This window comes from Arvicanthis niloticus, chromosome 11 (assembly GCF_011762505.2).
Source record: "Arvicanthis niloticus isolate mArvNil1 chromosome 11, mArvNil1.pat.X, whole genome shotgun sequence".
In the NCBI taxonomy this organism is placed as follows: domain Eukaryota; kingdom Metazoa; phylum Chordata; class Mammalia; order Rodentia; family Muridae; genus Arvicanthis; species Arvicanthis niloticus.
Window position 1 is genome coordinate 71,746,143 of NC_047668.1, and position 27,260 is coordinate 71,773,402.

The window sequence follows — 27,260 nt, forward strand, 5'->3', positions numbered from 1 at the left end:
AAACCATTTTCAGTTGAAGCACATACGGTACAGATCCAGCTCTGGGATTCATCTATCTTCTCAGTGGGTAATTGGGAACAGTCCTTTAGGGTAGGAGTTTTGCCTTGGACACAAGCATGTACGTGGGTGACATTGGGGGAATGGAAAGCCACCAGTAGAATGGAGACAGGGCTTTGGACCATTGAGGCTTGGATTTGCTATCTTTCCGCCATGTAGATCAGATGCCTCCAGTGCCCTTTGGGTTTGTTTACCTAGCAGCTTATGTGAAGGATCAAATAAATGCATTTGATAATGCAGTATAACTGCCCATCCGCAGAGGAGGCTGTCTGTTGATGTTGTCACAGCTGCTGCTATGCTCAGGAGGGTAGACGGGGAGGATGGACCACAGACAGAAAGATGGAATTTAAACCCATGATAGGCAGACTGGTATTTTCCAGGTCTGGCTCTGACACAGGAGTGGAGAATCCAGTCTTCATCATAAATTGACACAGGTCCATGACAATAACTGAGATTTCTGTGAAGAGTCACCCTGTGCCCTACATCATCGTTAGAACATTGAAGCCCAGCCCAGGAGAAAAACAAGTTGGGGCAAAAAGAATGAAGCAGAAAGGCAGCCCCCATCAACACTTCTTAGTTTGCCGTACATCTTTTATTGTTTCAGAGAAGTGGCCACTCCAGCTTTGTGCAGGCCTCATGCTTGGTTTGGGGAGACACAGCTAAGTGGGCTAGGCTCCTCCCAAGCATCTGACTCCCTCCACTGGGCTGACATGCAAGTGTTCTGGTGGCTTCGTTCTCTGGGCCTGGATTTGAGCTTCAGGAAATCGTTTTTCTCATCTGGCCTTATTCTCTCAGGTCACAAAGCTCTGAAAATTTTATGTCTTTGGAAATTAAATCCTTTTCCCTCCAGTGATGTTTACGGGCTCCTAGAGTGTTGGGCAAAGATGAAGCCAGGCAGTTGCCTTCAGATGGCTGTAATTTCCACTCCCCCTTCTTTCCAAGTCTTAATGGCCCTTGTCACACAGTTACTACGGGCCCCTTTATAAGCCTGAAGTTTCTGGTGCATGGAGCAGCCTCTGTTGGGGCTGCCACTTCCTGGCGACCTAACAGCTTGCAGAGGCTAATGCTGGTCTTGCAAGGATACTGCCTTCTTGAGTTTTTGTTTATTTTATTTCTTTTTTGAGATGCTGTTTCTTTGCAGAGCCCTGGTTGTTCTGGAACTTACTCTGTAGACCAGGCTGGCTGAAAATTTACAGAGATCCATTTGCCTCTGCAAAGGTGTGTGCCACCACTGCCTGACTCTGCTTGAATCTTTTTAACTTTAAACATCCCTGATGTTTGCAATATGCAGCAACTGTAAATGTTCAGAAACAGTCCTTGTGGCATTAAGCCAGAATGGACTGTGAGAGCCAAATGGTTCACTTGCTGGTGATCTCTCTCTATGGATTCCCCAGTAACCAAATGAGTTCACTTTCTTATCAGATCCACTGGGTTAAATATGAGCTGGTTTGTACCACATAAAACACACACACTGATCCAATCCCCAAACAAAACCCACCAAGAAATAATAAGTGTTTTCAAGGATATAGAGAAGCAGAACCTTTGTGCATGGCCAGCAAGAGTAAAAAATGGTACAGCTGCTAATGTTTTCTTGATATATGATTTTTTTTAAAAAAAGGAATTAAAATTTGTGTCAGCAAGTCCACTGCTGGGTGTGTTCCTCCAAGAACTGAGAGCAGGGCATTCAAGCAGATATTTGTACACTGGTCTTGGTAATATTCCTAATAAGCAAAAGGTAAAATAACTAAAGTGGTCATTAAGTGAATGGATAAACAAAGTATATATGTTGTGAGAGGCAGCCTCTGAAGTGGAGGGATCCTATTATATGCCTTAACATTGTCGAGCCTTAAAAGACATACTGCTTTAGCCTTACAAAGACTTGATGTGCCGGGGTGGGGGAATACCCAGGGGGAGAAGGGGAAGGAAGACAGGGGAAGAATTGTAGGAGGGGGTAACTGGGAAGGGGGCATTGAGTGGGATATAAAATTAATAAGTAAAATAATAATAACAACAACAAAGACATGCTGCTTTAAGTGAAATAAGCCAGTCACAAAACAACCAGTACGAGTCACAAAACAGCCAGTCCTATGTGGACCTACTTATTTATGTAGGGTTCTAGACTAGTCAAGTTCTAGAGAAACCAAAAGGCTAGTAATGGCTGCGAAGTTTTGTTTCCATTCAGCGGGTTTGAATGGGGTGACCGTAGGATAAACATCGGATGGACCTAATGCTATTAAGTAGTATACTTAAAATGTGAGAATGCTGCATTTTGTATGATTTCTATCCTGTTGATAGTTGGGCCTTGATCTAGCATTGAAGTACAGTATTAAAGTCAACTGACAACCTGAATGCAAAGAGATTTCCATTATTTTCTACCAACAGTTGATAAAAGAAATAAACATTGAACATATGTCTAAGACAATCCAAGGACTTTGAAAATGATAAGATTGGATAACTGTAATTATAGAAGAACCACATGGTATCTGTGAGAGGCCAGGGTCCACAAGCTAGTGTGGCCAGGAAAGGATTCTGACAAATTGAGACCAGGTGAGACCCTGAGTGAGTAGAGCTTACTTGAATATATTTGGACCCCGATGAGATATCTGTACTACTACATTCAAATGGCTCTAAGACCTAGAACTTAGCACGACTTGTGTTTGCAGAACACCAGTGACCTTCCCGAGTATTCTTAATTGGCATCTAAGGGTCAGGATGAATACAACAAGCCTTTGGTCTTTCCCAGTGCTTAGTTGTGTCATACTGGTTACCAGGTGCTGCGCATGCTGCATGGGCCTGACTTATTTCACCCAGAAAGTGTAGTATCTAGTTAAGATCGTTCTCTTTCACTTTTTTAGGGACTAAAAAAAGTGAAATTTGCCATAGGCTTTTTTGGAAAGGCTTTGTATGCATTTCAGAAAATGATTAATCGATAAAAAAAATCCATTGAGTGCTGATTTTTTTTTATGTATAAGGAGACCAGCCTGCTTTTCCTTGGACACACAGGCTGTTTATTTAAAGGTCTCATATGGAGTTGGAAGGTTGTATTATACCTGACTTGAGACAGACAAATACACTTCTGTGACAGTGAAGTGTGTATATAGTTGCTCTGTCTTTAGAGATTCCATGTGTGTTGTCGAGACTTCTCTGTTATTGCTCCGATCTTTCTTTAAAGACAGAGTCTTGAAGCAAAACAAGAGAACTCCCTGGAGATTCTGGAAATATATTTGATTGCTAGAAGTCTGTATCACACTGCTTGATGGTGCTTACAGCACTGTGTCTATAAAAACCCTGAAGTCCAGCCAGGCACATCTCATAAGAATATAGTGTCTTCAGAGTTTGAGTAGGTCACTGTGTAATGTTTTTTCTAAGAGCACCAGGCTATCTTTGCCTTGGAATACTCAAGTGTTGGCCAAGACAAAAGAAAGCATTTAAATTTCTTGGTTGTAGATTATATAATGAGTGGGAATTTTGAATACAAACTATGAAATCTTTGTACTGTCATGTAAGCCTCTGACTCTCAGGTCTCTCCCTCTTGAAGTGGTTGCAGTACTTTATTGGAATGGAGAGTTTTCCCAGGAGTGTAATAGCCAAGGCAGGCATTGTGGTCCTGGGAGGCAACTGCAGGATTGACCTTTGTTCTGCCCTGGTACAGAAGAGAAGCCAGCTCTTGGGATCTTTTAAAAAGTCTACTTGTTGTCTCTATATGTATAGCACTTGGTGCACAGGCATAAGGAATCATTCTTTGTGCAAGCACTTACCCAAGACCTACAGGATACCTAGCTTATCCTGTGCTAAGGGGCTGTGGTCCAGTTGGAAGAATATTGCCTCAAGTAGCTTCAGTGCTTCCTTGCGTGGAGCCAAAATGGAGAATTGAAGTAATCAGACAAGAGCAAAAGAGTCAAATTCAGGAAATTTGAGTGGATGTCCTAAGGGTGTAGGGTATGTGGCTAAATGAAAAGTCGGAGAAACTAGGAAAGAAGTAGCCTAGTGGACTAGAGAGGTCAAAGGGTTCTTGGATGACATCATACTTGTATCTGCTCTAATAGGCTGCCCCATAATTGAACAGGCCTGCATCTGGGTGAGGAAGACTTGTGGACAACTCACCTGACTTAGGTAGAGATGATAGAAAGAAGTACAAGCTAGGGTTAGCCACGTGTTGAGAGCTACTCACACTGTACTCAGTGTCCCCTGTGTTGTTGGTAGGCTGATGGCTGTGAGACAGGGGAAGGGGGGCAGTGGGCTAGATGGTTGGTGCTGGAATGAGAAGCTCGGGGCTTTCATGTCACTGGTCTCCCCAGACCTTCACAGTGATATTTACCACATGGGCATACACAGCTCATAGTTTCCTGTTTATTCCATCCAAACACCTTGCTGTGTTCCAGGAGGATCCAGAAGAGCTAGAATTTCAGATAGCTGAGTTGAAAAAGATGCTAGCCAAAAATGATTTTATTTCAAGATGGGTATTTTGTTGTTTGGTTTGGGGGAGAGTTACTATTGATAACCATATTTTCAGTACCCGAGTCCCCAAAGGAATTGATTGAAAAAAACCAAGAGGAGCTTCCTTTGGAGAAGCCAGTGAACAAGTGGTCCTCTGGGGAAGCCCAATCTGAAATAAAATACTTCATGGCCACTACAGTTCAGAAGTTACTCTTGATATATTAATAGACAAAAACCCTTTGGCTGTAAAAATGAGAAGAAAGCTTCTTTTTGTCATGCCATTTTTTTTTCTCTTGAGATATAACCTTGCCATCCTACTGAGACAGTTTTGGATGGTAATACTTGAGATTGTGATGATTCATCAAGCTCAAAAGACCTGATGGGGTAAGGTTACCAGATACGGAAGAGGACATCAGTTAGATCTGTATCACAGATCCAGCTCCTCATGGTATGTTATGGTGTAGCAAAGTCTCCAATACTACATGGGACCTATTAACACAAAAACTCTGCTCACTGTTTTTGCTTCTGTTTTCTGGAGTTAAAATTAAACTGGGCATCTTGCATTTTCTTTTACTCAATTTGACCATCCCTTGCAAATTGGTTAAGAGAGCCTAGACACACAGAAACGGACTTTAAATGAGCAAGGTAACATAGCAGTTGTTCCATGATCTGGAGAATCCAGACCCTTTCCTTTGAGGGATGGATTAAATAGTCTCACGCTCCTTCTCCACCTCAGCTCACCTCTGCTCTGACCTGTTTGGTGGGGTTGGGGTTATATAAGTTGTAGCCCAGCTAGTGTTTAGCAGGTTTCACATAAGATAAGGCAAATGTAAGAGTCAATGTTTTATCAAAAAAAAATGATTTTCATTTTTAAATAAATCTCTTGAAAATGTAAAGTCCATTTCATAGAAAGAGGCCAGCACTGTATAAGCCCAGAAGTCTGACTACCCAAAGACCACTAGCTCCCTCCCTGCCTGTGACGAGCATCATAAGGATGCATCTGTGTCTACCAGGGCAGAGATTAGTAGGGAGGAGATAAGATACGGCTTCTCGACTCTACCACCTCTCCCTACTTTGGAGGACTCATAAGTAAAACTGGCTGAAAACCCCATGTGTCTGTCTCTGTGCTAACTCTGTCTGAGAAAAGCATTTTGAGAGAGGAAGTATGCGATTGGCTGGGCCACTGGAGGCTCTGAGCATGTCTCTGAGCCTGTCAAGAAGTAGAATGTCTTAGTGCCAAATTTACTGTCTGGGTTTAATGAGAATTACCCAGTGGCCAGGGCTTTGCCATAAGTTCTTGGAGATCTTATCTGGGTGAAAAAGAAATCAGGGGACCTTTCTAGGAAAGTACCTTGCTGGATGGCTGCATTGCTGGCCCAAGTCACACCCTTTCATCTCTGACCAGAAGTCATCCTTCCTTGAAGCTCTGTGCAGGGTATGCTCCTGACAGCAAGGACCTTTGAGGGTGACATTAGATTATCAATATGTGTTGGCAAGCCTTGGGGAGCAGTTAGAACTAGAGAGATTGGTTTTTGAGAGACTGTGTATGAGACCCGCAGAGTGTGCACAAGGAGATTGGACAGCTTTTTAATTCTTTTAAACTGTTGTACAGATACTGGCAGTGGAGTGCATGTCACTTCAGGAAGCCTGGGGCCAATGTTAATCACATCGTTGATAAGTACCTACTGTCTCCTATGGCAACAGCAGCCGCTTATTAATCCAGAGTGATGCTGATCGTGGTTGGTGCTGCAGCCTACCTCACATTAGCTGGGATAAACCGTGGATAGTGTGCACCTGATTTATGCCTAAGTGTTTCTCTCGAGCATACTCGACACCAACCCCGTCATGGAGTCTGACACTGAGAGGGAGGGAGGAAGGCTAATAAAGGCTTTTCCAGAGGTCAAGCTGAATCCTGAATGAGGAGTCCATTAGATTCCACAATCGATACCCAGCTTCTAAACATTATGTATATTGATGAGCTGATGGCCAAGGAGACTCAGGCTGAGGGAATTGGAATCTATTTTACTAGGCCAAATTGGTTGTTGATGGGCCATAGTAGACTGTGGCTTTAATAATCAGCTACAAATATCCTGCAGTTTAGTAAAACACAGCTCGAGCACAGGAGATCTTGTGTGCTTGTCTTCTTTTCCCGAAAGCTTAGCAGAAGGGGATTCTCGCTGGACCCTACGGTGCTTCTAAGGTGGTGGTTCTCAACTCCTTGCTGCAACCCTGTAAAACAGTTCCTCATGTTATGGTGACCCTTAACCATAAAAATACTTTGTTGCTACTTCATAACTGTAATTTAACTAGTCTTATGAATCAAAATGTAAGTATCTAATATACAGATTATCCGATGTGATCCCTGTGAAAGGATCGGTTGACCCGCAGAGGAGTGGTGACCCACAGGTTGGGAACCACTGTCCTGAGGGACAGGCTGGCCACTGGCTAGGGCCCTGTGAGAATCCTCTCTTGCTGCTGGGATGAGCTGAGGGAGACAGCAGGGAAGAAAAGCAATAAGGCTCTGTGTCCTACCTGAGGACGGGAGGCCTAGTGAAGGGCAGGCAGAGAGTAAGTCTTGCTACCAGTGATCTAGGAACAGCCATGTTTACTTGGACTGTTCGCCTAGCTCTGTTTTCATGACTTATAAATTGGGTAAGCTGTGGCTCCCAGCATGGGACATCATGACTAATGAACTTTAGCCTAGGAGGCTGGCTGCGGGGAGGTGCGTGATTGTATAGGGTGCAGTGAGAGGGGTAGGGACATGTTTTCACTGATGGTGCACTTTGGCCTTTTGCCACCTGCATGGCCAGGGTAGGGAGCTTGGTTGGAGGGGTAGTGCCTGTGTAAGCCTAGTGTGAGTCTGAATTAGCTGGGCCCTCTGTCGATTGCTCTTTGGCCCCTCCCTACTGCTTCTCACTTGGCTCGAGCTGGGGAGGCATCCTCTAAAGCAGTTCTCAGTCTGCACAATGCTACCCCACAGGGGTTTCATATCAGATATCCACATTATGATTCATAACAGTAACAAGATTACAGTTATGATAACTGTAATGTAACAAAAATAACTTTGTGGTTGGGAGTCAGCACAACCTGAGGACGTGTGTTAAAGTGTCACAGCATCAGGAAGGTTGAGAACTGCGGCTCTAGATGATAGCGTGGCCCATGTAGAACTCCGACGAACAGCTGGACTACAGAACATCTTGTCGGGGTCATTAATATACTTGGAGACACTAAGTATGGGAAGCCCCCCGCCCCCTCTGGTAACAGGGCTCAGGCAGCTCTCTGTGGGACAAGTCACTGCCACAAGGAGAGAACAGGCTCCTACAGATAGTTAGTTGCAGTTGGGTTAATTAAGCAGCTACAGATTTCCGGGTACATAATTGCTCTAAGAGACTCTGAAGATTTAAAATTGCACATTTGCTAAATAAAACCAAGGCTTTCACAGTTAAAGCAAGGCAAGCCCCATTTCCCTGTGTGGTGCTATGTTAAGCTCAATAGAATTTAGGGCAGGTAGATGGTGAGGGTTTCCAGTATTGCTCCTGAAAGTTGCTCTTCTGAGCACAGGTCTAGCATCTGTGACTCCATCTTACTTTCTGCTAGGCTGACTTGGTAGGGAAGGAAGAGTGTGGAATCTGGAGCAAAGGTCTTGAACAGGAGCTGCCACTTCAGTCTTTGTCCTGTACCAGTACTATGCATTAATATCCCAGCAAATTCTCAGCTATCTGGCTATGTTTGACAGTCCTCTGCTCCTTGCACAAGCCTGGGGCCAGCACTGAATGGAACATTTGTTTATTCCCAGAAACTCTCTAGAGAATGGTCACACCCTCCATGTGGCTGGGAGAGTATTTTGCAGCGCCTCTGCCTGCTGTCCTTTCCTAAGGGACTACAATTGGACTTCCACTTTCTAGTCTCAGTCCAGAGAAAGTGGTGGGTTGCACTGAGTCAGGGTCAGGGTCCAGACAGTGTCTTCCCTGTGTAGGAGCTAGGCTAGATAGGGCCCCTTTGTGGGTCCAAAGGGAGGCATGTGTAGCGAACCTGGAAAGATGAGAGGAGATGCCCCACACATCAGATTTTTGGAAGAGCAGAGTTAATTAAAATGGTAGGACCTACAGCAGAATTAGGTAAGTGATGGAGGAGAGATCCTGAGAAAAGAGAAGAGCAGGCCTGAGATGTCACAGACATCTGACAGAATAAAGGGTTGGAAGTGGACCAGCTGTTGGCAGAGGGAGAGACAAATCAGCCCCTTATTGGATGACTCTCAGGAAATTTGTGTCAGGCAAATTGGACATTGGGGGAGCACTTGAATGGACACGATTGTGTTTGGAGGCCAAGCTTGTCCCTGAGGCCCTTCACTGAGTTTTCGGAAAACCTTCCGTTGGTACGTCTCCATGGATTGGGAGTAAATTGGGCTGGCTGACTGTCTCTGAGAGGGAAGAAGCTGGGTGGAGCACGTTTCTCTGAGGCTTTATATGACACCCCTCTATCTCTGTCCTGGAGGTTCCTGGAGGTGCATCCAAGACTGTCTTTGCAGGCGACTGCCTGGGGTTCCCACAAAGCTCTTTAGTGCTGCTTTTTCATTCTTTCATCCATGGGAAAGAAGGATGTGGTCCTGACATGCAGTGTGTTCCTCCTAAGATCCAAGACAGTTGCTGCCTTCTCATCAAACAACCAAGAACGAACTTCTTCAAACTCTGGGTCTTGGTTGTTTCTCAAAGAAACAGGCACCATAGTGCTTACTGCACAGCTCTGAGTCAGCTCAATGGGCTCATATTTGGTAAGCACTGAGAATGGTGTCTAGCACATATGTTAATAAACAAGACATTTTGTCTACAGTCATCTTTCCTGTCTGCCCATTTTTCTTTCTACAATTCTGTCTCAGTTCATCCTTTCCAGGCATAAAGGGGTGAAAGATAATCACTCTACTTTGAGTCAGGAAACCTTGGATTGTTCAGGTGCAAGATGGTCACAAGTAGGAACCAAGATGCTTGAGCACTTGGCTATGCCATGTGCAGAAGGGAAGGAATTTGTGGTTTTCATTTCTGCTTCATCTTCCTCAGTTTCTTAGTCTGACGCTGATGTATCTACTTTCTGGGCACTGAATGAAGGGAAACAAGTGAATAAAATAACCCTTCAGTGCTGAGAAAAAATAATGCCAAAGAGAGGCAGCCAGGTCCACCCAGGGCCACATGGAGGAAGAGCCAGGCATTGTTAGCCCCTCATAAGAAAGTGTGATGACGTGGCTAGTTCTTCCCCTTACTCCAGTGTACCTGGGATGGCACTCTTCTCCATGATCCAGGAGCAGGGTTGTCATGGTTCATCAGAGCCAAGGCAGGTGAAGAGTCACCATTATTCCAACCCCTCTTCCTAGCTCTTGGCTCCCAGAGCATCTCTGCTTCTCAAATGCAGCTGTGTATCCACGTAGCTGTCAAGGGCAGTAGTGTAGACTCTCATTCTGTGCATGAGCACTTGACCGCAGGTCTTACTGGTCAACCAGTTTCTTGTTGTCAGTGCTGCTCTTCACGAACCTGGCCCAATTCTCCAAGGTTTAGGGGATGAATTGGGACAAGCAATCTGTTTTTCCCACTAAGGGTGGTCACAATTCCTATAGGATTCTCTGCTTTTCTTCTCAAGTTCCCAGGTTTTCCAGCACCAGCCAGATGGGGGTAGTGAAGGAAAGACAGGCTGGGGTTAATAAGGTCTCACTGGGGTAACTGGAAGGGCCTTTTCGTGACAACATTGCTTCATTTTCTAGATGTAGGGAAAATTAGCCCCCAGGGTGGGCAGCAACACAGCAAGAGTAGAGCAGGCGGTTGTGTGGTAGGGGGATTCCTTCCTGCTCTGTGCTCATCTGCTCAGGCAGCTTCTACTTAGACTCTGATTTCTGTGTCCAATCGATTGGCCCGCTTTGTGCCATGTAAACATGCATGACTGAGCCTTGACCTTGAAGCCAGCCAGCCATGGAAACTTCTGTCTTTTACTGTCTTTTTGAACTTAGGGAAAAACGGCTGGTGGGTGGAAAACAGCTTAAATAATGTTGTCATTAGGAACCTACTTCTTTACATTAAATCCTGCACTTATTAACAACAAAATGGCACCCTTCCCATCCTTTGTGGATTATTCAATGTTTTGCAAAGCACTTCCATAGTCATTATCTTAGTTGATACTAAAAACACAGTTATTGAAATAAAAGATTATTGTTTCCAGGAAACTGAGGCTCAGGCTGGCTTATGCACTAGCCAGAGATCACAAGATAGCAGGCAAGGGGCCGGGATACATGCTCTTTTGTGTTACTAGAGTTAGTTAATATTGGTAGCTTGCTAGACTTGTCCACAGCACAGCAATATCTGCCTTGTTCTAGACATTATGATTTAATATTAAGATTCTTAAGGTGTGGCCAGTCTATATATAGCTGGGTGTCATGATCAAGATGATTTTGAGGATAGTTCCATTGCTCTTAAATACATGGCTGAGAATTCTCCAAAGTGTCAAAGGAGGTTAAAATAGCAAAACTAATGAAAATCAACAAGAACAAATCTAGGAAAATGAACTAGAAAGCATGATTTATTTAGTCTCGGCCCCTTCTGCCCTCTCCCTCTTTCTCTACACACACACACACACACAGAGAGAGAGAGAGAGAGAGAGAGAGAGAGAGAGAGAGAGAGAGAGAGAGAGAGAGAGAGAGAGAAAGCTTACGCTTTTCTGTAAGGTTCACATCCTGTTCATCCAGGGAGAAATTCATAGCACAGCCTTGCTGGTGAATTCTTGCTCTGTAAATATCAGCCCTACCCGTCTCCCACCTTCGGACAGGTTTCGCAAGACACTACCTGTGACAATGTGAGACAGACAACATAACCAACCAAAACTTAATTTCCCTCAAACTTGATTTAGGCTCTAATTCTACATGCTACTTGGGGTTGTCATGGATACCGTCTGCTGTGCTTTCCCTTAAATAGAATCAGAATCACACTTCTGCCCGTGTGCAAGGTAGAGGTGACAGGATGGCACTTCTGTATAAGGGCCTTCTCAGTAAACTTGGACCCAGCCGAGTGGCCAGGAGTGTGTGAGCAGGGTCACCGAAACCCTCACTCCACAGCTAGAATCAAAGCAAAACAGGTGTGTCTCTTGTGTTAATGATTCTGAAGATATATATCGTTGCTAAATTGTTTTTTAAAGGATTGTCATGTATAGTTAGAACTTTACTGTAAAAATGTCTCTGAAGTTGTTTTCCTGACTTTGTGTAGAATCCTACACTAGACTCAGGAAGAGGCAGTGACACAGTAGCTAGAGTTCTGAGGCAAGAGCCTTCAACTCTCCCCCCCCCCAAAAAAAAAGATTTAATATCCAGTGGGGACACATATGTCTTCAAATACTCTTCTTTTGCCTTAGTGGTACATTGGATGCAATCTGGGTAGCAGCAAAAGGGGGAAACACCTTCCACAGGTAGACAAGGGTGAAAATCCTGGCTCATCTATCTCTATAAGCTAGGGTTCTTAAAGTAGGTTTCCCAAGATGTCAAAGCCAGGATACATCCCACACTTGCTCTGTCATACAACAGACTACAGTGTGAAGGTCCCAAGAGAAAGGGACCTAAGGGGTGCTGGAGGAATGTGGAAAGGAAACAGGGCAAACGTGGGATGGAATGCTGTGCTTTCGCAGGTAGTTGAGCTGGGCTGAGTGCAGGGAATGGCTTCTGTGTAGATGGATGTGTTCAGCCCTGGGAAGGTAACAGGATTTCACCAGAGAGAGTCAGTGCCTGTCAGCTTTGACAGCCTCAACAGCCTTTTCTTTTAAAAGGTTTTATAGTCTGGAATTCAGAGAAAGTGCTTAGCCATCAACATTAGGAAGAAATAAGTAATTTCTCTTAAAATAAGGAAGTGTGGGGTGGGAATCTTCTTTGTCTTGCAAGCACCTTGTCCGGCCCCAGCACTGCATGCAGCGTTGCCACGGCTCCACTAGGAGTAGGGCAATTCATTGAGAACATGAGTCGTGGAGAAGAGAGTGTGAAGATGATGCTCTGTGTGCATTTGACCTGCTCAGAAGTACTGTATGATGCTCGCAGAACCACGATGAGCCTCTTGAGAGAGTGGGCCGTGAGATATCAAGTGGTTTGAAGCATTCCCTGGAGGCCATGACACTGAACTGTATGTGGTCCCTGCTTCCTCCAAACCCTAAAAGCTAGTTTGTAACAAGCAAACTTTGTCAGTCTTGCCTGCCATGATTAAATAACGTACTTTGTGTTCTCTGGGGCCCCGGATTCCTCTAAGACAGTGGTTCTCAATCTTCGTAACGCTGTGACCCTTTAATACAGTTCCTCATGCTGTGATGACCCCCAAACCATAAAATTATTTCATCACTACTTCATACTGTAATTTTGCTACTGTTATGAATCATAGTGTAAATATCTGATATGTGAACCCCAAAGTGGCCACGAACCCCTGCTCAAGGTCTGTCAGTTACTGGCTTGCTAATGTTAGTTAGCCTGGAGGAAGATGAAACCATCATGGTGGGGGCAGGGCAGTTGAATGGTTAGGAAGGTGGTAATAAATGGACCCTAGTCGCTAATAAGTCTTCACAGAACAGATGTTCCTGTGGCAGTTGCTATTGCCACTATGACCTGCTAATGATGGTGGCTTAACTTTAGAGTAACCAGGAAACTTTAAGATTTGGGTGGAATATAGCCCACCTGCCTCGCATGGATATGAGGTTCCTATATTGAATTCACAGAATTGCAAAACAAACAAAACCCCCCCCAGAGTTAAGAAACTAGGGGACTTCCAGTTTATCTCAGGTCTTGGGGGAGTGTTTTCCAACCATGATGACTGAGCTTAATTTAAGGCAGTGGATGTGTTTTGGGGTGATCCCTTTTCCTCTATAGTCCCCAAGATTAGAATAATGCCAGTGATAGTGGTGTGCACTTTGACAGTGTTTCCCTAATCCCACTGGGTCATTACAACCCCAGGAATCCTAACAGAGAGGGTGTCTGGTGGTGTGGTCGGTGAGACAAGGGTTGGGTGTTCTGGTTGGACTGTGTGACTATTCAGTAGTAGATTGTCGCTATCTTTCTCCAGGGAATGTGTCCGTGTAGGGACAGGGAATGCACTGCAGGTGCAAGCTTAGTAAGAGAGCAAGAGGGAGGAAGATGAGCACATGTGACCACCTCCCCCCCCCCAGCCTACTCTGCTTATAGTTGAGTGTAGAGGAGGGGCATTTCCTGCCCAGGGATGGGAAGCTGGGCTTCTGCCAGATGCCGAAGGGCTCTGATTGTGGTGGGTTGAGACTTTCGACCCAGCCTTTGTCAGAAAAGATAGCTTCTGACAGCCCCTGGCAGTAGAGATAATTCAGGAGGCTGGCAGGAGCCTCTCTGGAGACAGTGAGGGACAGGCTTTGCAGGTGGCATGGAGTGGCAGGGAGCAGGAAATGAGGAAAGGAGCTGCAGCGACACATGCATCCTCCGAAGCAGCACTGCGGCAGAGGGACTTGTTCCTGACATCTGCCTGCAGAGTACAAGTGGGGAGCTTCTGACAGCAGTTTCTGAGACAGAGGGGAGGAAGAAAAGGCTTGGAGTCGGGAGTCCTGGGCATGACGGGAGACTTAGTTCTGCTGCCTTCCATTTGCTGCTTGTAAGTCTCTTGTGGGGTGGGAGTGGGAGGGCCACTCAAGTCCAAGCCAGCGCCCAGAAGGAATAGCCAGGAAAAGTTCAAGTCCACATTTTACTGGACTTCCCAGGATACAGGGACAGGGCATAAAAATTTGGAACTGGCGCTCAGTGGTCACTTACAGAGAGAGATTGACAAATGCCACCATCAAGTGTGCCTCCTCTCAGATATACAGGGAAGCGTGGCATTGCCTTGAAGGCTACATGGAAGGAATGGCTGTCATGTGACAAGGACTTGTTTTTGAGAAACTCTTCATGTGGCTGAACAGGAATTCTTGCCCTGTGCATATTCGTTGTTGAGCCCGGTGGAATTCTGGGAATCCCTTCCGTTAGCTCCCGTCTCTCCCTTAGCAGCCTATGGTGTGGCCTGATCTTTGCAGCCCAGTTATAAGCTCCTGCTGGAGACCTAATTCTGCTGCAGTAGACGAGTTTTGCTGTCTAGCTGACCAAGCACTCATTAACTCAACTTCAACAAAAACTGTATTGAATATGATCTGACTGTTGGGAATACAGCCTGCAGATATGTCCTGACACCTAGGTGTTTCTGTTGGCTAGGGAAAGGAGCCAGGTGTGTAAATAAAGTTGTCATAGTACAAGACAGTGTTGACCTTTCTTGTATGATGATCTGGAACACAATGACATAGCCAGCCAAAACGTTAATATCTGTTCCTTTGGTGCTAGAAAGACAAAGCCTCTTCCCCCTTTTTCCTTCCTTCTTCATGCAAAATGTATTGAGATTTAATATGTGGTCTGCTTATCTAATGAAGCCTAAGACTTTTCTTCTTGGGTGGGCACCATTAACAATGCTAAAAGCTGTTTTTCTCACATGTATAGCTAGATATACATCAACTTCAAACTCTACCCCTTAAAATCACTTCTTGGTTATTTAAATAATATGTACATCTACGGTATGTTAGGTGCTGTGAGGGCATAAATAGCTTGTGTGATTAGAGAGATAATAAATCCATATGCAAATTCAAAACAATTATGCCAGCCAGCTTGTAGGTAAATGCCAGAGTAGTTAGAATAGCTAATGGGTGAATGGAGAAAAACAACAGAAGACGTGGCAGATTCTGTTCTCATATATGGAGCTGAATATGCCTTGGGAATGCATTGTCTAGAGGTCTAGTGCTCTCTGGAGCTGGCATATGAAAGGTTGTTCTGTGCTCTCTGTATTGAGCTCTCTGTTTGGGTTAGCAGTTGTCATCACATAGACAGTTTGGAAGTCAGAGCTTGTGATAATTCATCTTCACCATCAGCCTGACTGGATTTAGAATCGCCTAGGAGACACACTCCTTGGTGTCCTGTGAGGGCATCTCTAGAGAGGTTAAACTTGAGTGAAGACCCGACCTTATGGTGAGGACACAACCTTTTGGGCTGGGCTCATAGACCAGACAAAAAGGAAATAGGTGAAAAATGAGCCACCACCACCCTACTGCTGTGACCAATGGGTTCACAGTCCTGCTCCCGAAATTCCACCACCATGAGGGACCATATCTCTTCAGACCATGAGCCACAGCACGCCCTTAAGTTGTTTTTGCTTGGTATTCTACCATAGCAATTTGGAAGGTTAACTAATACAAAGACCTGGGAAGTGTATGTACAGAGAATCTTCCAGAAAGCCCAGCCACGGGCAAAACCTGAGGAAGCCCCTGTATGTGGGACAAGCTGGGACAAAGAGTTCACAAAGTGATGGAGGTGGATTACCAGGAGGGGTGGGAAGGCAAACCTAGGTGGGAACTGGCCTTCAGACCAAAGGGCATTATCAGGGTGGAGGAATGACAGAGCAGAGTGAGAAAGGAAATTGTAGGGTCTTGTGCCCTGGGTGCAGTCAGGAAGAGATCACATGACTGCACTGCCTGGAAAGAAGGGATAGGTAGAGGGGTGGGGAAGTGTGGGGAGAGAGGTGCAATACCATGCAAAGTGAGCAGGTGGAGCTCAGGACAAAGCTTTGGGGTTCATTTTGGTTTTGCTCCTAGAAACTGAACATAGAACCTCACGCTTGCTGTGTGACACTGAGCCATTCCTGAGCTGTTGTTAGTGGTGTGAGACACCGCATCTCCAGCTGGCCTCCAGCTCACTTTGCCTGAGAAGGCTGCCGCCAGTCTCTATGCTCTCCACCCTAGCCTGAGGTATTGGGTCCTTCTGTTCCCCAGACTGCCAGGGTATACTGAGCTTGGGGCAAACTTCACCTCGTTTTTTAATTAACAACCATTTTCTTCAAATAGTAATGCAGATGCAAAGGGAGATGGCACCCTCTCAGCTGCTGTTATAATCAGGCTACAGAGATTAGCCTGATCTGGCTCTCCAGCACTCTCCAAAGGAAGTGAATTCATGTACATAGAGCTTTTCTCAAATGCTTTGCTTCTGAAGGGCTGAAGCCTACTCATGTTGGTTTTTAATTATGGCTGCCAGCTCTCAGAATACTGTTTTTCTGGATGAATCCTTTATCCCATTTCAAAGTTCTGGGGAGTGGGGGGCCTCATCTCTGCACCTGTAACAGCCAAGTCCCATGCTCCCACACATCCCATAGGCATGTTCTTTGCCTCGAGTTTGTGTTTGTTGTCTTCTTAGAGATGAAATAGCCTAGTAGTTTCCAAAATGACGTGTTATTGGGACATGAAGTCAATTTTAATGAGGTCAATCAATTTTTAAAATGAGAAGAAATGAAAAGTGGACTGGGGGCAGCAAAGCCACTCAGCAAGTAAACACGCTCACTGCAAGAGGCTGGTGAACTGAGTTCAGTTCCTGGAACCCACAATGGAAGGTAGGTAGATTTCAATTCCTGATCATTGTCCTGTGACCGTCACTTGTGTGCCCCCGGCATGTGCAAATTTCATTCTTTCTATTTCTCGGCCACTGAAGAAAGTACCCTTTGGCTGGATCGTCACTGTGCATTTTAAACTAAAGGGCTGCCTGTTCTTCTCCCACACCTGAAACTCCGTGTGAAATAATATAAAATAATGGAGAAGGAAGGCTCTCTGTTCCTTCAGCTCAGAGAGTCTTTATTTATTGTTTTGGGTTTTTGTGGGAATAAATAGATTTTTTAAAGTGTTGGAACAGCACAGCTGCTGCTGGCCTCTGAGCATATCTTAAGATCCACAGCATGAATTTGCAAGAGGAAGGGGTTTAAATATTAATAAGATTGGTAATCAGCTGTTTGCTATGAGGTTTTTTCAGAATTTCTAACGCTTCAGTGAATCCTAAAGAACTCAGCCCCTCGTTGTTAGCATTGGGATCCCTTGGGCCATCCAGGAAGGAGCCCTGTCTGCCCGAAGGACTCACACAGGACAAGTGAAAGGCACTGTAGCCATGAGAGGTACAGAGCTTCGGGTCTCCCCAGGATTGCAGCAATTGTGTACCCTCACCTCCACATTTTCAGCCCGGTAGATGGTGCTGGGGGATGTAGTCATGCCTTGGTTCTGAGGATGCCTCAATTACCCCTGCCTCCTGTTCCAGGAACCCGAGAAAGGGACTGAGGAGATGAGATGGCTCAGTCAGTAAGGTGCTTGCCACATAAGCAAGAGGTCCTGGGTGTGATACACAGTGCTCACACAAAAGCTAGATGTGGTGGTGTATGTCTGTCAACCTAGTGCTTGAGAGACAGGCTTACCAGGGCCTGGGGAGAGATGCGCAGGTCAGGGCAGAGCTCTATAGACATAGTGAAGGCTGGTCCAGCTCTTGGATGGTGAGGTTTGTGTTGTTTTTCTTCATCATTACTTGGTTTTCTTTTAAAGTTTATGATAGCGTTCTTAATATAACAGGAAAGGGGGTTGCCCTATGTGCACTGATAAGTTCATTACTGGGCAATCAATGTATGCATATAGTGTTTGGGAAATTTCCATACACTCCCAAGTGAGAATTTCTTCTACCAGATTGAGAACTCCAATCTTTCCAGGCTATGCTTCTAAAAGACTACATTGTCTAAACACAGTAAAGCCCCCAAATGGAGACACTCAGTATTATAGGTGGAATGCTGTATAATTCTCAAGGACAGGAGACTCTCTTCCTCCCCAGCACATGAATGCTTTCACTTCATGGAGATGGCTTTCTCTGCGGAGTCTCTAATAGCTTTAGGCCTTCTACAAAAGCGTAGCTCAGTTCTGTTTTGTTAAACTCTGATGATTGTACAAAACAGTGTTACTATACCAACAGTGTATTTGAGACTTAGCCTTGTATGAGTCAACTCGCATTTGTGAGGGTCATAGCGGACAGCAGAAACAGAGTTAGGAACACCAGGATGTGTTAGAAAGTCAGTGGAGGAAGCTGCTGCCCTGTGCTCTTGAGGCCAGCATGTGCAAACACACATGTCCAGACAACAACCATGACAGATTATGTAGGATTAGAGTCCAGAAAACGGCTCAGACAATAAATGAAATTGGAGGAGATAAATCATCATATAAATCATTGTTAGGTTTCTATAGTTACTTTAAAGCCAGATGATTCAAATTCAACCTAAATCCCAGAAGCTTTCGTGGTTTGTGTGTAGTAAAGGAATCTGTCCATTGGCTCAGCACAAAAGGCACATGCAAGGATTGCAGGCTGGTGTCCTCTGCCGTGGACCAGGATGATGGTAAGGAGCCTAGGAGGAGCTGAGCATGGCAGCAGAGCTAGTGGACAGTGAGCAGCATGGGTCTTCATTGCCTCTCTGGGTACTCTGTCCTGTAGGTGCCACAGGAGGGGTTGTGATTCCAGGGCAGGGGCTGGAGGAATGCACAGGAACAGCTATAGTCTAACTGTAGCAAAGGGTGCAGTTTCAGCTGTCTTCATAGACTCCCATTCTCAGGGAGCCTTCAGTTTGCAAAAAGAACCGCAGAGATGAAAAGCTGGACAAGGCAGTACCTGTGGTAAGAACACAGACACACACGTGCACACATAGGCAGAGATACATACACACATACATACATGCAGGGATACACACACAGACACACACATACATGGACACACAGACACACACAGAGATACATATAGACACACACAAACACATGTACAGAGATACACACACAGAGAGACACACACACACAGGCACACATATATGGACACACAGACATACAAGGATAGACACCGATACCCAGACACACACACATACAAAGATAAACACAGACACACAGACACACAGAAAGAGCCACACATACAGAGACACATACAGACATACAGATACACACAGAAAGACATGCACATAGAGATACACAGACACACAAAGACATAGAGACGCACATAGATACACACATATACAGAAAGACACACAGATATATATTTATTCTCTCTCTCTCTCTCTCTCTCTCTCTCTCTCTCTCTCTCTCTCTCAAGAAAGAGCTCAAAACCCTAACAGTGTTTAGGTCATAGAGTTTTGAATTACTTTTTCTACCCTATGTTTAACTTGCCAGGTTTTCTTTAGTGGGCTTGTGTGGTGCTTCTGCTGCTGGTAATGTAATACAGCATTGTAATGACAGAGCTTAGGCAGATGAAGGCCAAGGAGAGCTGGTGCCAGCTGTGAGTGGGATGGGATTGCGTAGAGCCCCAGCGTGGGGACAGGACAGCTTCTGCCTGGTGACTCAGTCTGGGCTGCAGGGAGAGCGGGGAGAGCTAGAGATGATAGAGGAGGAAGGCACACACTACTTCAGAGGCAGCGGGGTACTCAGAGATGACAGTGATCATGGGGCTCCAACAGGATGGCAGCCCCTCTGAGGAGGTGTCAGACCAGGGGCTAGCGGGCTTGAGAAAGTTTATGTAAATCAAGGTTGTTAGGTGGAGACAGCTAAACTGAAAGCAAAACATCAGGGTGGAAAGAAGGTTTACTGTGGACAGAGGCAAAAGGGGTGGCTCCAGCTCTGGGCAAAGCAGCAGAGCTGGCCTGTTGGGCAACAGCTGAGCTGGGAGCATCTGCTTCAAACTCAGGAAACACAGGGCAGGCAGGCTGGAGGGACTCCAGCGACTGGCCAGGCTTCAGAGGTTGCTCCCTTCCCAGAGCTGGTTGTCACCCAAATCCAGAGAAGACCCAAGAAAGCCAATGCGGCTAAACTGAAAGAACTGACTGGAGGTGCTTCTAAGTCTTGTCAAGTTGACAGTATTAAGCATTCCAAGACCTGACAATTGGGTTCTCCCCTCTGGTTCCTGTCAGTTTCTAACTGATCTGGCTGAGATCCTGGGGTCTTGTTCTACTTGTACATGCGGCTCTGGCCTGTTTAGACAGAACCTCTAATATCTAATATCTCAGAGCTCACAGCTTTGCCCCAAGTGAGGACCCAGACTTTATTTATAGTGTGTAGGCTCAGCCACCTCACTGTCAGAGAGACGCTTGAGAAAATGTACCTGAAAGTCTCATGGAGAGGAACAGGGCATCAACTGTACGAAGAAATGGGAAGATGGCGCCATGTGTCCTCAGGCCTTTTAGCTTCCTGCTCAGTGGCTTTCTGAACATTGGAATAGAAGTGGCCCAGCTGCCTTGGAAACCAGTCTGGCAATTCCTCAAATGATTAAACACAGCCATCAGATGACCCAGCAATTCTATGCCCAGGTATAAGCTCAAGAGTAATGAGGGTATATGTCCACACAGAAACTGTTTCTGGTAACATCAGTCATTTTAGCTAAAAGGCAGAAGCAGCCAAAATGTCGGTCGCCTTTTAAGTAGGCGAATAAAATGTAGAATATTAATACAAGGGATATAATGGAGTCATAAAAGAAATGAAATTCTGAGACAAATGAACCTTGAAAATGTTAAATAAATGATGTTTGAGGCAGAACCCTAAAGTGTACAATGCTTCCTTCTCACCCCATCAAGTCCCTGGTCACACAGAGCGCACGGTTCTGGGACACACGTGACACTGATGTTGGGTGCTAGGATAGGGTTGTTTGATTTTCTCGAGGTAGTAAAGATGTCTTAAAACTGACTTTGGAGAGGATTATCCTCCTGTGAGTATTAAATACAAATGTTTGATATTTTTATGTAATATAAAATATAATATAGAGTTGTATAATTTATATGTAAATTAGTATATGTAATATAAGCATAAAATATTGGCTTGTACATTTTAAGTGGGTCTATATAGCCATCCCCGCTCCCACATCTCATAGCTTTGGCCCTGAGAACCAACATGGCCTTCTGAGTTTTCACCTCAGTGACAGGGTACCATGAGACACACTCTTCAGACACTGAGGACATCTGGAGTTTGTCCTGCAAAGTGTTCACCTCCAAAGTATTCTCACAAGCAGAAATGACCAATCAGATGGCAGTCTTGTGAACCAAAGTTGGAAGGATATGGGCCACATGGGTGGGTGGGGGCGCAGGGTTGCCTTCTCTAGAGCAAGGCTCTGGTAGAACTCTTAAGGTGCCTGTAAAGAAGGACTGATCCAGGGATCAAAGTAGGAAGAGTAGGGGCTGAACTCCTGTGACTTCTTAGAGGTGATGGGCAAGACTTGACAGAAATTAGAGAAAAGGTTACATAAGTGGGCGGGGCCTGGTGGTGCCCACCTTTAGTCATAGTGCCACCGAAGCAGAAACAATCTCATGGTAAGGGGCAAGCTTCTAAAGTAGTGGAAAGAGGAGTGAGAAGCAAGGCCTCAGGTCCCCATTTTTAATTCCGGGGTAGCCTGTCATCCCCCATCCCATTGGCCCTTATCCTTGAACCTTGCTGCCTCTGTTGCTTCCAGGAGATGGTCCAGTTTCTGCATGATCATGACTGCCTGGGTACCTGGCTCATGGGTACCTACCAGGAGGCAGAAGCAGGTCTCTAATAGAGACGTCCATGCTGATCCTGTAGCTGGTGTTGCTAAGCAGCTGGCCTTCCGTTGCCTGGAGATTATCATGGAGTTGAGACAGCATGCTGGCTAGTGTGTGTGTGTGTGTGTGTGTGTGTGTGTGTGTGTGTAGATCTCAGCAGTGCGGGGATGAGCTTGAAGGCCTAAGTATCTCCAGACCTCTCTCCGAAGGCTCCAGTTGAAAGGCTCTCACTTGAAAAGATATCCTTTATATATCAGTAATCAGAAATAATGAGGGCACAAAGGACCATGCGCCAATAACCCCTGATTATGGGGGTGCTCAATTCTTCAGGCTTTTCTTATAAAATCCCGAAAATACCATAGCCCTTCAGTAAGGCAAAGGAACAAGAAACAGCCCTGTGCTTAGTTGAAGGAAAGAAATGTCAGTGTTCAGTTCCTTCAGAGTGGCTGTTTGTCTGGACAAAATTGAGGAGTGGGCATCTCTGAGTGCAGAAGATGGCAGGGAGTTTGTGTGGGAGAGACTGTGGCACTACCAGTGCTGTAGAAAGTGAAGATGCTATGATTCCATGGCACTGGTATCTTTATCCTTTCTTGAGGTTTGACAACTCCAGAGCTGGCCATAGGGGTTCAGGACAATTCGCAGAATCGAACCAACTATGTTACCGTGCCCCAATGTGTGCCCCCATGGAGAAGCCATTAGTTTAGTTCTCTGAGACTTACAGAGAGAAGCCTGATGGGGAGAGGTGTCTCTTCACACCAACCAAGGGAGATAAGACACGTGACTCAGCCTGCAGTTGTCATTTCCACAAGGGTAGAGCAGTAAGTGACAAGGCATGTTTATGTTAAGCTAACACATATGTCTGTGACCATGCTGTGTTCTGGAGCCTCTCTGATGTGCTGTGGCAGACACAGAAGTATGAGATGCATCAGGGTGACATTAGTGAAGCCATGTGTGGGAGTGTATGATTAAATCCTGCCTTTGTGACACTGATGTCAAGACTAGGAGAAGAGGCAGATCAGGGAGCCACCCAGAGGCGCAGGGCTGGGGTGTGGGGGCAGATGAGGGAGCCACCCTGGAGGCTCAGGGGCTGAGAGGGAGCAGATCAGGAAGCCATCCTGGAGGCTCAGGACTGGGTGAGGGGCAGATGAGGGAGCCACCACATCCTGAAGACTCAGGGGCTGAGAGGGGGCAGGTTCATGGAGGCCATGGCTGAGGAGCCAGGGTGAATAGAAAGACACATATAAAAGCTGAGGGTGCTGTCAAGAGTCAGGGCAATGCTTGACAGAGTTGGGCTGCAGGTGTAATGGTACTCAGGTTGCTTCCAGAGTAAGTTGCTAAGACCTTGAAGTAGAGAGAAGTATCTGGAGTGTGATTTGGGGTAGCCAGGCAGAAGATTGTTTTTAAGATGTCGAGTTTCTTATTTATGGACTTTAGCAGTTTCCTTCCTACGGGACTCTGTGAGCAAACAAATTGACATTTCACCTGGTCCTCTCAAGCACCCTGTGTTCTTATCACAGATTATCACCAGCAAGTGTATGCTGTATATTGAGGTCTGCCCGGCTAAACAGTGAACCCAAGGGACAGTATGCATAGCTGGAACTGGGGTGGAGCTTTGGTGACTCTTCCTGGTGATAAAATACCCTGACAAAAACAAATTAAAGGAAAAGGGCTATTTTAGCTCACAGTTCAAAGGGGCACAGTTCTTAGGGTCACAGTTCAGGCTGGGGAAGCCCTAACAGCAGGATCCTGAGGCAGCTGCTCACCTTGTACCTACAGTCAGGAAGCAGAGACCACGATTGCTGGCGCTCAGCTTATGTTTTCCCTTTCATGCAGTGCAGGACCCAAATCCACCTGGGGGATGGATCTTCCCTCCTTAATGGACATAACCACAACTGTTTCTGGTAGGCATGATCCAAAGATTGTCTCCTAAGTGACTGTTGAGCCTGTCTAGTTGATAGCTGATATTAACCAGCACAGTCAGCTCACTGTCTTGACAAGGACTGTTTAGACTGAGGTCACTTGAAAACAGCGTTGTCTCTCTCATCAAAGCCTTCACAAGCTGTCAACCCTGAGCAGGTACCCAGGAATGGGTGAGACTAGATGTAGGATGTTAAAATTTTACCATAACAGCAGGAGGCTGAAATAGCCTTTGCTGGTCACAGTTTAGGGGTACTGGAAGGGTAGAGCTTCAGTGGGGCTGGGGGCAAAAGTAACTTAGGTGGAGATAGTCAGGGTGAGAGAATATTAGTACCATCCACTTTGTGATGGTTTTGGTTGCTGTTGTTTGGTTTGGTTTTCTTAGGTTTTTTTTTTTTTTTTTTTTTTTTTTTTTTTTTTTTTTTTTTTTTTTTTTGAGACAAGGTTCAGGCTGGCCTTGAACTTAAGTTCTGCCTGCCTCTGCTTCCCAAGTGCTAGGATTGAAGGCGTGCACCACCACTGCCCAGTTTGGGGTAGGAGTTTCTAAAGGAGTATTGTGCCAAATTCTTTTACATCCAAGGAAACCGGGGACTTTCTATCTCACAGGCTTGCGTGATATAAATAACTCAAAAATTCTGAAAAACGACAAGGTTGGCAGGCAGGAGCTTTCTGTCTGCTGCTGCAGCTTGTAATGATATGCATGGAAACTTGGCTAGCTAATTTTGAATTTTCCTTCCTCTAGGGCCCAAGCCAGGATGATAGGGTCAGGAAGGCAAGGAGGAATCCGAAATGTTTCAGGGCCGCCACCATACATAACCACCCATTGCAAACAAGGCCACTGTGAGCTTTTATTACGCAGAGAGGAGGAAGCAGACAGACGTGCGAGTTGCATGCATGCACCTCATGTAGGATTTTTTATTCTGATGATAGTGGTGCTTTTGCAAGGAATGTGGATGGTGGCTGTCTTTGTGAAGACAGCGGCAGTGGAGGTAGTGATGGTGGCGATCATTGCAGTGAAGTTAATGGTCTTGGTGGGTATTATAATGACCTGGGTTGTTGTAGTAAATATTAATTGGAGGTTTCTACCCACCTTAGATCATTTAGTTCCGAAGCAGAAGACCCAAAACCTTTATATTTATAATAAGCCCTAAAGCACTTGTGCTGGGCAGATATCAACCCTCCATGCTCGTTTGTCTACTTCCCTGTCAGTCACCCTGAGACATCACTTGCCATGTTCCTACTGGGCAGCTCCTACTCCATCAGGTCAGGATTCAGGGCCATATGCTCAAGAGCCATCTGCCCTATGGTGACTCCTTCCTTCCTTCTCTCTCCTTTCTTCTTTCCTTATCTCTGTCTGAGACCCAAAGCCTGGGAATCTTCAGCCCCGCCTAACTCTCTTCTGCCTAGTTATAGACTGTAGGCATCTTTATTATCCAATCATGGATAACTTGGGGAGGGGGAGGGTTACACAACAAAAGCTAGTATACATGAGGATCTGCTCATCTTGGAGAAAAAAATGATCTTGGGATTCAGAATTTAGCATTTGAATGTAAGCAGCACCAGACCAACTTCTTACAGTGGGTAGTAATGGTGGTCTTGTAGTGAGGGTGGTCTTTGTAGTGACAGGGGTCTCTTAGTGAAGGTGGTAGTAAAGAACAGGAAGAGACCTGAGCTTACAAAGCACTACAATTTAATACCTCTTTCATGTAGATAATCATATTTGATCTTAATTGTCTCCACTTGAATGATAGGCTAAGATCTATAAGGATTTGTACATCACTGCCTTTTCCCTTTATGCCACTGTGTCTCTTGTCACTGGCATAGATATGTGTTATTGGAAGTGTTCAGGCTGAGAAGGGTTTCTGTAGGCCCAAGGGATTCTGTAAGAGTTTGAGTACAGAAGCTTGGGCTGAGAAGTATAGCACAGGGTGGAGATGAGTGAGGACTGTGTCTATATACTGGGCAAGTGTGTTGGACAAAGGGACCTAAAAGATCAATTGTGAGTTAATGAGCTTAGGTGGTTTTCCTTGCAGTTGGAGCCCAAGAAATGGAGGACTGTCAGTTACCTTTTCTCTGTTCTACCAAGACACCAACAAGCAACTTAAGAGTCACGTCATCATAGCAGGGATGGCATGGCATGACAGAAGCCTATGGCTGACCTTCTCATGTAAAGTAAGGAGCTGTGACCAGGAACAGAGCCTGGCTTTGACCCTCAATGACTGGAGCTCAGTGACTCACCTTCACTAACCAGTCCAGCCTCCTCAAGGTCCTGCAACCTCCCCAAAATAGTAAATAGTTGGGAACCAAGTTTGGAAAAGACACATAAGCTTGTAGAGGAACATTTCACATTGAAAATGTAACAAGAACTGATACTCATTCTCTCTCTCTCTCTCTCTCTCTCTCTCTCTCTCTCTCTCTCTCTCTCACACACACACACACACACACACAAACACACATACCACATACATACATATACCACACGAACACACCCCACACCAAATACACACACACCACACACACGTTCATTCATACACCATTCATACACACCCCATACCACACACACACACACACACACAGCTACACATTGCCTTGTTGGGCAAGACTCTATGCTAATCACTTTGCATGTGTATTACCTGGTAGAATCCTCACAGCCTCCAAGGGAGCAGGAGTTAGTTCCTCTGCTTGAAATAGTCAAAAAGTATTGCATAAGCAGAAGAAGACTTTCCCAAAAGGTTGCACAGCAAGGAGATGAAAGTCCAGGTCTGTCTGACAAGAACAGCTGGACTGTTTCTAGCACCTGACGCAGAACCTGGACCTTGTGTTCACAGGCAGCACCCAACTGTGTTAGCCCAATGCCATGCCACTTCAGATCAGGGGAAAAGGTGCTGGAGAAGGATGTTCATCCCTAGAACTGTGTGTCAGCAGAAAGACAGTCTCTTGGAGAGAGCTAGTTCTCCTTCCTTTAATAGATGCGGATGTTTGTCATCTCATTAAGTAGGGAAACATGTAATTGCTACCTACTGATGGATGCCAGGAAAGGTACCACTTTATCTTTCCATTAGAAATAGAATGGCTTCAGATGGTCTTGAAGTATCTAGGACTTTACACAGGTGCATGCTTCCTGAGGTAGCTGCTGCTCAGTTTGTCACTTTCACTAGAGGGACAAAGAGAATGTTGGCCTGCCTGGATGATGTGGATTGGTGAGCTCCAGTGTACTCAGGCTTGCTTTTGATGTGCCTAGAACCCAGGGAAGGCTGACTGACTTCTGAATGTCATTTAGAGGGCTGTAAGGTAGCACCCCTAGCCGTTAATCCCTTGACTTCTTTTTATTTTTAAACCCAAAGGCTTTATATATTTGGTAATGATCAATAACAAGATGCCCATACAATCCCTTGACTTCTAAGGCCTTCTATTCTGTGGGGTGGTAGGCCATGAGAGGCAGCTGGGTACCTGGTTGAGCACAGGCCTTGAACCCTG

At 45.5% G+C, this 27,260-nt stretch overlaps 1 protein-coding gene across 3 annotated transcripts in view; it reads left to right on the forward strand.

The window, feature by feature from the left end:
- The window catches only part of Prkce (protein kinase C epsilon), a 486,892-nt gene that overhangs the window by 238,806 nt on the left and 220,826 nt on the right, over window positions 1–27,260 (forward strand). Inside the window, exon 1 of one of the 3 annotated variants that reach the window (XM_076942408.1) lies at window positions 18,648–18,719. The exons of the other annotated variants lie outside the window; for them this stretch is intronic. The gene's annotated coding sequence lies outside the window, so the exon portion shown is untranslated. Of the gene's footprint in view, window positions 1–18,647; window positions 18,720–27,260 lie in introns of those variants that run through there. 3 annotated transcript variants of the gene reach the window in all.